Source organism: Nomascus leucogenys, chromosome 16, assembly GCF_006542625.1.
Source record: "Nomascus leucogenys isolate Asia chromosome 16, Asia_NLE_v1, whole genome shotgun sequence".
NCBI classification, from domain to species: Eukaryota; Metazoa; Chordata; class Mammalia; order Primates; family Hylobatidae; genus Nomascus; species Nomascus leucogenys.
Window position 1 is genome coordinate 85,511,258 of NC_044396.1, and position 13,196 is coordinate 85,524,453.

Here is a 13,196-nt window from a genome sequence, read left to right on the forward strand (position 1 = left end):
TTAGCATCTAGATTGGGACCCCTTTTCCAGTACCATTAATGCTCCATATGCAGAAGTCCAATTTCTGCTGAGATGCTTCTATTTATGGGGAGCTCCCTGCCATACAGAATGAAGCTTTCCATTGTTGGGGGGCTCTGAGAGCATGGGCAAAGGCAACGAATCTGGAGAGGAGAAAAGGGGGCCAACTTCTTACTAAGCCCTTAGGAGGTGCCAGTCACACTGGACACAGCTGTCTGCAAGTCATCTCACCAAATCTTCCTAACAATCTTGGTGTCAGAGGCGTTTGAACTTGAGCAACTCCATCTTGAATAGGGGCTGGGTAAAATGAGGCTAAGACCTCCTGGGCTGCATTCCCAGACAGTTAAGGCATTCTTAGTCACAGGATGAGTGAGACAGGAGGTAGGCACAAGATACGGGTCATAAAGACCTTGCTGATAATTGCAGTAAAGTAGCCAGCTAAATCCCACCAAAACCAAGATGGCAATGAGAGTGACCTCCGTTTATCCTCACTGCTACATTCCCACCAATTCCATGACAGTTTACAAATGCCATGGCAACATCAGGAAGTTACTCTCTCTATATAATCAAAAACAACCATAAAAATGGGCAACAGCAGCCCTCAGGGCTGCTCTGACTATGGAGCAGCCATTCCTTATTCCTTTTTTCTTTTTTTGAGATGGAGTTTCACTCTGTCCCCTAGGCTAAAGTGCAGTGGTGCCATCTCCATTCACTGCAACCTCTGCCTCCCAGGTTGAAGCGATTCTCCTGTCCAAGCCTCTGGAGTAGCTGTAACTACAGGTGCACACCACCAATATTTGTGTTTTTAGTAGAGATGGGATCTCACCGTGTTGGCCAGGCTGGCCTCAAACTCCTGACCTCAGGTGATCCGCCAACCCTGGCCTCCCAAAGTGCTGGGATTACAGGCATGAACCACTGCTTTAACTTTACTCGACAGACTTGCCTTGAATTCTTTCTTGTGTGAGATCTAAGAACCTTCTCTTGGGGTCTGGATCTGGACCCGTTTCTGGTAACATTGGGAGGCATGACTAATCATCCTCCTTTTAGAGATGAGAACATTGAGGCTCAGAGACACTGGGTCACTTGCTGGAGGATGTACCTCAGGGATGCCTGAGCCTGAGTACCTTGCCTTGTGCCACATGCTGGTCGGGACACAAAGCCTAACCTGATTTCACTGGGAGGGCAACTTCTGCACCACTCTCACCTTAAGCATGCCCCCAGCCACTCTACACTTCTCTCTTAGAGGACCTGGGTCTCTGGGAGCCCTTGGGAGAAAACTCTCACTACCTTCATCTACACCCACGGACTCAGAGAAAGATTTTCAATTATTGAATACTAAGTGCTAAAAGAAAAAAAAATCTCACATCTGCTTTGCTCCATTGTATCACATGTCTCTTAAGACAGGTTGCAGAGTTTATGGTTAATAAGTAAACCGTACTTGTTATTGAGTGGACAAAGACACGTCTCTTGCAGAGTTGGAAGTGGAGGCACTAAGAGGCTGGTTGACATTCCCACCCCACAGCGGATAAGGAAAGCTGGGACTTGAATCCAAGGCTGGCTGGCTCAGGGCTCAGGACCCTATCCCCAGAGGAAGCCACACATCTTCAATCGCATCGAATTTACCCCTGCACCCCCACCTCCAAACTCTGAGCTCAAAGTCCCCAGGGAGATTAAGGCTAATCAGCTGTGTTTATAAAAGGCAGGTATAGAAGCCTCCAGACCCCGGTTACTCATTACATTGTACTAAATGCTGATATCGCAAACTGTCATAAATAGGCCAAAGGGTGGTAAGTCACCAAAAGGCCAAGCCAGACAAACAAGAGCCTTGCTGATTAACCAAGGCCCTGCCTTCCAGGCCTGCCAGCTGCCCAGCAGCATGGAGGGGCCAAAACTACCTCCTCTGCCAAGGTGGCCAAGCATCAAACGCTGGGCTTGTTTGCTAGGCCTCGATCACCAGGAATCTGAAAATCTGGCAGCAGAAAGGAGCCCTTGACTTTGGTGCCAACTCCCGGAGCCTCTTAAAGGCCCCGTTGCTGGGTGATTTTAGGAAAGTTGTCTCTGAGTCCTGCTTCCTCTGACCTCAAGTGGCTCACTGAGGGGAAATGGGGAAACGCGCTTTCCTCCCGCCTTCCTCAGGGACATCTGGGGGGCTTGACTGTCTTCTCTCCCACTGGACTCAGGGCCTCAGCTGCCACCACTGCTGTGGTCCTCGGGGTGGACGGAAGTCAGGGGCACTGGTGACATTCTTTGGTGCCAAGATAAGCCCACTATTGTTCTTGGCTTCAAATTTTTCATGAATAATTTTTGTGGAGAAACAGAGAGAGGGGAGGGAGAATGACTGACTGCCAGAGGAAACAAACAACAACTAAAAAAAGTTCTGGATATTCCCCCCATCACTGTCTTGGTTGCTGGGTGTATGAGTTTGCTATGGGTATTGTTGGAAATAACCACAAACTCAGTGGCTTAAAACAACATGAATTTGTTATTGTAAAGTTCTAGAGGTCAGAAGCCTAAAATGCATCTCCATGGGCTTAAATCGAGGCAGGACTGCATTTGTTCTGGAGGCTCCAGAGGAGAATCCATTTCCTTGCTCCTTGCAGCTTCTGGGGGGCTGCCATCATTCTTTGGCTCAGGGCCCCACATCACTCTGTCATTACATCTCCTTATCTGCCTCCCTCTTATAAGGACCCTTGTGATGACATTGGGCCCACTCAGATAATCGAGGGTAGTATCTCCACCTTGAGATCCTTAGTTTAATCACATCTGCAAAATCCCTTTTGCTATGCAGGGTAACCTATTCCCAGATTCTGGAGATTAGGACATGGGGGCCATTATTCAGCAAACCACAGTGGCTGGAGCTCTTTCCACAGCAAGCATGGACAGACCCTTTGTCCCAAAGGTCACCAAGCCTCCCAATGACCCAAAAGCACAGGCATCCCAGACTTCTTGCGTGGGGCTCTCTCCCCATGGCTCAGGGAGTAGGCACTGGAGACCCCTCCCTCAGGAAGGCAGGGTGCACCTTTGAGCCTCCAGGTGGGGAGGTTCTCATGCTGCCAGGCTTTGGGGCCTCAGCAATATGCCTGTGGGCACCTCTCCACCCTTGGATCCTGATGGAGCTTTGGTTTCTGTTCTCAACCACATTTCCTCTCCTGGGCTTGGGTCTGAAATCAGACTTAACTGTGCCAAGGTCATGTGTGATTATAGTCTCCTTCTAACCCTCCATTTCTTCGCAGGCATGAAAAAGCCCAGTATCATCTCTTTCCTAAGCTGTTGTGAGGATGGATTGAAATGGTGGCCATATAACTCAGATACCTGTGAAGGTTTCCTTCGCCCTTGGAATCAGGATGCTTGAAAAACACAGCTCAGATACTAGCACTCCCCTGCTTTAAATCCTGCAGTGGCTTCCCATAGCACTTAAAATTCAGATCTAAATGCCCCTCCTATAGCCTGTGGGAAATGCATGATCTGACCACTGCCTACCTCTCTGATCTCACCCAAAATCATCCTCTCTTGGGCTTGCCAGGCACCAGTCACACTGACCTATTTCTTGTTCCCTGAACACACTGAACTATGATTGTCTTATTCAAGTTTCTGTTGCTATAAAAGAATACCACAGACTGGGTAATTTATACAGAAAAGAAGTTTATTTCTTACAGTTCTGGAGGCTGGGAAGTCCAAGGGCATTGCGTTAGGATCTGGTGAGGGTTATTCCAAGGCAGAAGGCAGAAGGGAGAGAGAAGGCAAGACGGAGAAAAACAGGGGCCAAACTTTTACAGCAACTCACTCACTCCCATGATAGCAACATTAATCTATTCATGAGGGCTAACACTGTCACAGTAGCATCAAGTTCCCAACATAGAATCTTCTGAGGGACACATTTAAACCTTAGCAAAGTCCTACTTCTGAGGTTTGTCCTTGTTTTCCTTTGATTCTAGAATACTCGTCTCCCAGAAATTTGAATAGCTGTCTGATTCCTCTTCAGATCTCAGCCCAAATCCCACGTCCTCAGTCTTGACCTGGCCACTCAATATAAATTAGTTATCCCAATATGAATTAGTACTCCTAGTCTTGAGAACTCTTTTATTTCCTTCATAGCATTTGTCTCATTCTTCCTCCTCAACCTCTGCCTCCTGGGCACCCTGCTGGACCACATTTCAAGCCTTGTTTGCAGTGAGGTGTGGGTGGCTTTATGACGATGCCCCAGTCAATGGTATGTGAGTGAGAGTAGTGTGGTCTGTTTTGAGTCTTGGTTTGAAAAAAATCTTCCACGTTGTCCTCTGTGCTCTCTCTACTCCTGTCTGTAAGAGCAGGCACAGAGAATTCAGCAAGGACTAGATGTTCTTAGCCGATGGTGGAGTCATGAGATAGTGGAGCCTGTACCCCTATATCAAGGAAGACCTCCTAATAAACCCCCATATTGAGTTTCTGTCTGATAAAAAAAATGCATTTTCATTGTGTTAAGCCACTGAGATTTTGCAGGTGTCAGCCAACCTGACATTTTTATTTGTATTATATTTTCTTACAGATGTATTGCCTGTCTTTTCCTACTAAAGTAGAACCTCCATGAAGCCAGTCCTTGGCTATTTTTGCCCCTATTGTTGCCTCAGCAACTAGCACAGTCTCTGGTGCACAACCAAAGCTTGCTGAATGAATGAATAAATGAATGTTCTATGGAGTTCTATGTTCTATGGAGATCCAAAGCCCACCTCAAGTGTCTGCTCATTTCTAAGGACTTGGGTTCAAGGGCTCAGGGTTCTGGCACTTTGCTTTTCTTCCTGTTGAATTTATTAATTTTCAGTGTCATCATTCCAGTTGAGGTCCCAGACACCCTGGAGCAGAGGCGAGCCACCCCTGCCATGCACTGTCCCAGTTCCTGACCCACAGAATTCGTGAGCACAATAAAATAGTTGTTTTATGTCACTAAATTTTAGGATCTTTGCTCTACAGCAATATAGCAACAGGAACATCTCTTCCCTGCTCTCTCAGAGGCAAAGAAAAAATTCCTTTCATTTTTCCTCAGCAGAGCTGTGCAGTGGGTTCTTTCTTTGGCTGTCTCAGTCCCTGCCCTCAGGGTCTCACATTCTACCCCAAGTGGCTTGTGAAGGTATTTTCTTAAACAAAGCTCGGAGGTGCTCTGATGCCAGCAATTAAGATAACAAAGTGTTTTATCTCTACCAAGTTTTTTAGTACTTTGCACATAAGACGCTTAATGAATGTTGGTTTTAAATTCCGTGTTCTTCTTTGAACTCATGGGGAGTGGGAAGGTGAGTAGAAGGCTGGAATAGGGAATAATGTCAGGATTCCAGAAATATGCATTGGCTCACATTGAACTCAGCATCTGTAGCAAGTAGGATCCAGCAATCAAAGAGCTTCTACTGAAAGTTTAATAGAGGAAATTTAATCCAGAGAATTAGGTTCAATGGTATTGGAAGAACTGAGAAGCCTTTTATGTAGGGTTGCCAGATAAAATACAGAATTGCCAGTTAAATTTGCATTTCAGATAAACAATGATTTTTTTTTTACATGAAACTGTATGTCCCCTGTAATATTTGGAAATAGGTTTGTTGTTTATCTGAAATGCAAATTTAACTGGGCTTCCTGTGTTTCTATTTGCTAATTTTGGTAATCCTACTCACAAGGAGGACATTGAGACAACTGAGAGGTTAGAACAGCAGGAAGCTTCCTTTGCTAGGGCTGGAGGATGGGGTGTTAGCATCCCAGAGTTAGTAGAGCTAGAACCCCAGCAGGGGCTGCCTGACAGAGGCTGGGACCAGGGAGGAGGTGCAGCCACTGCAGAGATGCTGCCTGAAGACCAGCAAGAGGGGAAAATGCCCAAACTCCTTCCTTCCTCCTGCCCTCATCTTTCCCCTCAGTGTCTCCTATTGGTTGAACCCAGCCACAAGCCATTGGCAAGGAGCTTGGGAAATGTAGTTTGCAGAAGTCAGGCCTCTGGGACCCAGGCAGAGCAGGACCAGGGCACAGTATCTATCCTGTGTCACTATATTTACCAAAAATGTGATATCAGATTTCTACAGCCATTTCTTGAGCTCTCCCAATATTTGTGGCTCCATATTAAGCAAACTCTTACTTCCCTCAATCCTTAACCAAATGAGGAAGGTGCTATTTTTCCCCCCACATTTTACAGGTGAGGACGTTGAGTCTCAGATAAATTAAGAAAATGTGCCCCAAGGCCGGTAGCGGTGGCTCATGCCTGTAATTCTAGCACTTTGGGAGGTCAAGGTGGCTGGATCACCTGAGGTCAGGAGTTCGAGACCAGCCTTGCCAACATGGTGAAACCCTGTCTCCACTAAAAATATAAAAATTAGCCAGGCGTCGTGGTGGGCTCCTGTAATCCCAGCTACTCGGGAAGCTGAGGCAGGAGAATCACTTGAACCCAGGAGTCAGAAGTTGCAGTGAGCTGAGATCACGCCATCGCACTCCAACCTGGGTGACAAGAGCGAAACTCCATCTCAAAAAATAAAAAATAAAAGAAATTTGCCCCAAATCTCACATAAAATGTATAAGGTGGGGTCAGGTCTTTGCTGCACCAGCAGGGGGTGATTCAGCATGGTGGGCAGGCCGGGGAAGGTTAGAAGTCAGAGAACCATGGAAAGCATCCATTCATCATAGGGTGCTGGGTCTACAAATGACACTGCCCTGATCCACAGTGCCCATGTGCTTTGGCTGATGCTGTACCTGAAATGCCATCTAATGCTCTCCCTTCTTAAAGGTACTACTTTCTTTCCAACATTCAGATCATACATGTTGGCAGCCAAGCACGGTAGAAAACAGCAAAGTATAGTATAATCGTTAAGAGCTTGAACTCTAGAGTCAGATGTCCAGGTCAAATCCGGCTCTGTCATTTACTACTACTACTACTCTGTCATCACAGAGCTAGTCAATTACTAGTAATTGACTAGCTCTGTGACTCTGGGCAAGATACTAAAGGTTTCTGGCCTCTTTTTTTTTGAGATGGATTATCGCTCTGTCCCCCAGGCTGGAGTGCAGTGGCGTGATGTTGGCTTACTGCAACCTCTGCCTCCTGGGTTCAAGCAATTCTCATGTCTCAGCCTCCTGAGTAGCTGGGATACAGGCACCTGCCAAAACATCTGGATAATTTTTGTATTTTTGGTACAGACGGGGCTTCACCATGTTGGCCAGCCTGGCCTTGAACTCCTGACCTCAAGTGATCTGCCTGCCTAGGCCTTCCAAAGTGCTAGGACTACAGGCGTGAACCACCTCGCCTGGCCCTTTCTGAGCCTCTTATTACTCATTTTTTACAGTGCAGCTGGTGATGCCAACAATAGTGTTGATGATGATGATAATGATGATGATGTCTACATGACAGGCAGGCCTGCCACGGACAGTCACACAGGTTGTTCACCATTCAAGGGTGCCTCTGAGTGTCTGGGGCCAGCCACAGCCCTGCCCATAGATGTGAAGGTTCAATAAATTCTTCCATATGAAGTCCTGGCCCAGTGCCCAGTCTGCACCTGACACATATTGGCTGTTACGCATATTACAGAATAATCTAAGTGCAGGATAATGTGTTAAGCATGGGGACACAAAGCTAAAAGTCCTTGTGTGTTGTATCATGGGGAGGTAAGAGGTGGCAGAGACCACACTATTTTAATGTCTTATGCTGAGTTCTAACTTGCACACTGTCATTAGTCTCAAGGTGGGCAGAGGACAGAAGGAACCAGCTCTGACTGAGGGGTGAACTGGCATTTCTATTATATTTCAACAAGGAGGAGTTGATCTTGTAGAGAGTGTGGGGAAGAGCATTAGAGGCAGGGAATAGCCGGGAGAAAAGCACAGGGCATGGCAGACATACAAGTGGAGAGAATGGTGAGATGTGGGGCACAGCAGGGGCGAGATGAGAAAAGCTGGTGATGTGAGCCACAGAGCTGGGAGAGGTTAGCAAGAGGCAAATATTGTGGATCTCACGAGGACCTCTGGCTTATCAAAGATTTCAAAGGTGGGAAGTTGCTTGTGCAATGGTAGGAAGGGCAGGAGGGGGCAGGCTGGAAGGAATGACTCTCCTGATGCCTTTCTTTACCCCTGGGTACCAACCCTGTTTTCCTCCTACTCCCCCACACCCTCGTCCACCCTCATCCTTCACTTTGCCACTCCTTGGACCTCTTGCCCTCAAATAGCACCCAAACTGGCAGGACACTGCATTCTGGAGCTTCCCAGCCCAGCCTGACCCCTTCAAAACGTATGTGAACTCTATTCTCAACCCTCCGTGCCCTGCTAGGGGCTCAGGAGAGCATGCTAGGTAACTTACACAAAGGGGTCCTGGGCATCCGGACTCACTGAGCTCCTTCTAGATCAGTTTTGCATTTCAACAGATACCTTCAAAGTCCAACGAAGGACAGCAGTGTTATTTTGTTGGGAGCCCCTGGGTAAGTAACTGCACGTCCCTAAATGTGGAGCTGGTGGCCCCTGCTCCCTGGCTCTCTGCAAGAGTCAAAGAAAGTAGATACAATGGTGGACACTAAAGTATAAGGGAAAAGTCAGAATCCGAGTCTAAAGCAAAGAACCCCAGGGATCTAGGTTGATCCTCCTCCCTACCCCAGGTGGACCCTTCTGTGGAAGGCAACTGTCCCAAACTTCCTGACTGGAGCCTTTGGCCTTGGTAGGGTCCCCTCCATCCCACTGAGGAACATGGGCTCCAAATCTTATAGAGGATCAGAATAGGAAAGGCTTTGGGGGACCATGCTGCCTAAACCCCATATCTTACAGATGGGAGACCTGGGGTCCAAGGAGAAACAGGGTGGTCCTATGGCTTCCCAGTGAGTTGGGATCGATGTGGGAAGGGGTCTCTGAGCTTGACCCCTAGTCCCCTTTCATTTGCACTCAGCTCCATTTCTTCCATTTACCCATCTACCTATCCATCCAACTTTAAAAAAGCGATGCCCTTTTCAATTCAACCAGCCCTTACTGAGCTCCTACCAGATGCCAGGCACTGTGTCAGGCACTGAGAACACATGAGAACACAAAGAACACTCACACATCTCTAACTAAAAGCTCCCCGTTACAGGAGGTAGAGAGAAACAGAGAAACAGTTCTGATCAAATGAGAGCAATAGTGGTCCTGGCATCTCTGGAAGCCTGATAAGGGATAGAAGGAGGTGACTGATGCTCCAGCCAAGGCTGGAACGGGCAGGGGATGATTTTCCAATAGACCGGAAGGCTGCTCACATCCTGGACGAACTAGTCCAGTAGCAGAAATGGAGACAATCGCTGGCAGCCACAGCAACTAGCTCAGCAGGGCTGGGGACAGGGCCCTCGGGGAGAAGAAGTTAGGGCCTTTTTACTACAGCTTGAACTTGATTTTGCAGGGGTTGGGACCTCTGGGAATAATTCAGCCAGAGGGATAATCTGATCAGCCCTGCTTTTTCCAACACCCCCACCCTCACTGTGTCTACGTGAGCCAGGGCAATGAGACTCCCACTGTCCAGGCAATCATGGCCTAGAGTGGCGGTGCACTCTGCGTTTTCCACCTTACTTCGGAAAGTTCAGCGGGTAAAGGGAAGCCACGTTTATGTAACAGGAAGCCTGATTTCCAGGACGTGCAACACAATCAAAGCTCTATTTGTGGAACAATTCTGTGGGCTCCGATTTCCTTAGAAACGCAAATGAAACCTCTGCCAATGGACAATGGAAGGGCTCAGCTTTTCTCTTTCGTTGTTCCTGTTCTGACCCTCCCTCCTTATTTTCCTCTGCTCCTTTCTATTCTAAAGGCCTGCTGCTGGGAATGTGTAACCTGTACCTCCTAATCTGGGCTTCTAGAAGAATTCCCACCCATCGAGCACAGGACTGGACAGCTGCCCCGAGACTCAGCCTGCAACCGGCTCCTATCTCCCCAACCTCTGGCCCTGAGGCCCAGCAATGGAGATGCTTGACCCCTACATTCTCCCCAAAAGCAGTAAGAGGGCTAGATTTATCTAAGCTTTCTACTGTTGCTAATGCCCTGTGAGATTCTGAGCACGTCTTTTAACCACCCTGGGCCAAGGTTTTGACATCCATGAAAAGGGATTATTAACACATACTCTGCCTGTCTCATAGGGCTCATTATCAAATCAGAAAATATATAAAATTTTAATATAATATTTATATTCATAATATGAACATTATAATAATGTAAGATTCGTGTTTAATATAATAAATATAAATATTTGTTTATTATTTTTAGTCGTTTTTTAAGTTGAGGTGAAATGTTTATAACATACCATTAGCCATTTGGAAGCGCAGTACTTAGCGGCATTTAGTACATTCAGAATGTGTAATCACTATTTCTATCTAGCTCCAAAATATTTTCCTCCACCCCAAATATAACCCTGTCCCCACTAAGCAGTCACTCCTCATTCTCCCCAACCCATGACACCTCTCCCTCCCCCAACCTTGGCAACCACCGGTCTGGTCTGCTTTTTGGCTCTGTGAATTTACAAATTATGGATATTTCATATAAATGGAATCATATCACATGTGACTTTTCCTACCTGGCTTCTTACACTCTGCATAATGTTCTTGGCGCTCCTCCACACTGCAGCATGTACAAGTACTTCATTCCTCTTTATGGCTGAATAATATTCTATCTTATGGTACAGTCGGCCCTACCTATTTGTAGATTCTGTATCTATGGATTCAACCAACCACAGATTGAAAATATTTGAAAAATTTGCATCTGTGCTACATATGTACAGACATATTTTCTTGTTCATTATGCCCTAAACAATATGGTATAACAGCTATTTAAATAATATTTACATTGTATTAGGTATTATAAGTAACCTAGCGATGATTTAAAGTATATGGGGGATGAGCATAGGTTACAATGTATGCAAATACTACAGCTGTTTATATCAGGGACTTGAGAATTTGCTAATTTGAGTATCCATGGATTTTGTTTTTATGGATTTTGGTATCCTAGAAGCACTTCCCCACAGAAACTGGGTGATGACTGTATATGCCATAATTTGTTTATCCATTCTTCTATTGGCCATTTTAATTGTTGCCACATTTTGGCTATTGTGAATAGTGTACATGTTTAAGTACCCGTTTCCTATTATTTGGGGTATATGCCTAGGAGTAGAATTGCTGGGTCATATGGGTAACTCTATGTTTAACTTTTTGAACTCTATGTTTAACAGCCAAACAGAAGCTGCACAATTTTACATTACCACCAGCAATGCACAAAGACTCCAATTTCTCCACATCCTCACCAACACTTGTTAGTTTCTGTCTTTTTTATTATAGCTATTCTAGTGGGTGTGAAGTGTTACCTCAGTGTAGTTTTGATTTGTATTTTCCTAATGACTCATAACGTTGAACATCTTTTCAATTGCCTGTCATCCATTTATATATCTTTTTTGGTGAAATGACTATTGACACCTTTTGTCCACTTTGAATTGCCTTTTTGTTGTTGAGTTGCAAGAGTTCTTTATGTATTCAGGATATTGGGCCCTTATTAAGTATATGATTTGCAAATATTTTCTCTCATTCTGCAGGTTGTCTTTTTAAAAATTATAATACTAGTTAGAAATAATTTTTTAAAAAGGTGTGTATAAGAAGCTTTTGTATTGTCTTACTTACTGTTTATTATTTATTTAGGACACTAGCTATGTTCTAGCAACTGTGCTAAGAGCTTTATGTGGTCTTCCCTTCCCTCCCTCCCTCCCTCCTTCCCTCTCTCTCTCTCTTTCTTTCTTGTCTTTCTATTTCTTTTTCTTTTTTTGAGACAGCGTCTCACTTTGTAATCCAGGCTGGAGTGCAGTGGCATGATCACGGCTCACTGCAGCCTCAGCCTCCTGGGATCAAGTGATCCTCCTGCTTCAGCCTCCCAAAACATTTACATGTATTTTATAATTTATTCTGGAGGTACAGTCATTTTTACTTTAAAGATGAGGAAATGAAGGAGCAGAAGGGCTTTGCATGTGTTTTCCTGCCTGCCTGGGCATCCTTCTCTGGCCTCTTCACTTGGCTAACTACTGCTGTCTTCCCATCTCGCCCAGCCCTTCTGTCTCCTTCCCTCAGCCTAGGCTTCCTCTAGCAGCTAGAGGTGTCTTCTGGGTCCCTGAGGCATCCTGCCCCCTTCCTGTCAGGCTTGTTCATTCAATGATAATGTTCCCCAACTAAGCATCCACTGACAGGACCAAGGGCCTCTCTCCGTGTTCCATAACACCGAATGCAGTGCAGTGTACAGTGGATGTTCAGTAAGGTGTATCTCCTAGATGAAGGTGCTCACTGCTGTTGAAGTGGGATTGGGAAATGTTTCAGTGTGGAGAGTAATGGTTATAGAATAACAAGCCAGTAAATAAAATCCAAAAAATAGATCACCCTCTATTATTGCAACTCTGTTAAAATACACCTGCATATATAAGGAGGGGGGAAGAAAGAACCACCTACTGGGTTCTTAACTCTCCCTCCCTCCAGCCTTTCCCTCCCTTTCCCTCCCCTCCCCTCCTCTCCCCTCTTCTCCTCTCCTTTTCTCTCCTCTTCTTTCTTCTCTCCCTTTCCTTTCCCTTCCTTTCCCTTCTCTTCCTTTCCTTTCCCTTCGTTTCCTTTCCCTTCCTTCCTTCTTTCTCTTTCTTTCTTTTTCTCTCTCTTTCTCTTTCTTTCCTTTCTTTCTTTTCTTTCTTTCCTTTTCCTTCTTTCCTTCCTTCCTTTCTTTCCTTTCTTTCTTTTTCTTTTATTTTCTTTCTTTCCTTCTCTTTCTTCTCTTTCTCTCTCTCTTTCTTTTTTCAAAGAGAAAGTGGAATGGCCTTGTATTTTTGTAAGAGAATCCAGTCAGAACTTCTGGAGCTTTTGGGCTCTTTCGGGATGCCCAGGTGGCTAGTGGTGAGGCATCGCAAACTGTCCTCTTTTGAACAATAGAGCTGGCCGTCCTCGAAGCGATTGGGTGCTCACTGCCCACCTGGGGGGCATTGAACCTGGGAGTGCAGCTAACACCTGACCAAGCCTTTGTGACAAAAAAAGCCCCAGAGCTTGAACTTGAACTTGGGCCTTTCTTTCTCTCTCTCTTTCCTTTCTTTCTTTCTTTTCTTTCTTTCTTTCTTTTCTTTCTTTCTTTTTCTTTCTTTCTCTTTCTTTCTCTTTCCTTCCTTCTTTCTTTCTCTCTCTCTTTCTCTCTCTCTCTCTCCCTCTCTCCCTCCCTTCCTTCCCCTCCCTCCTTCC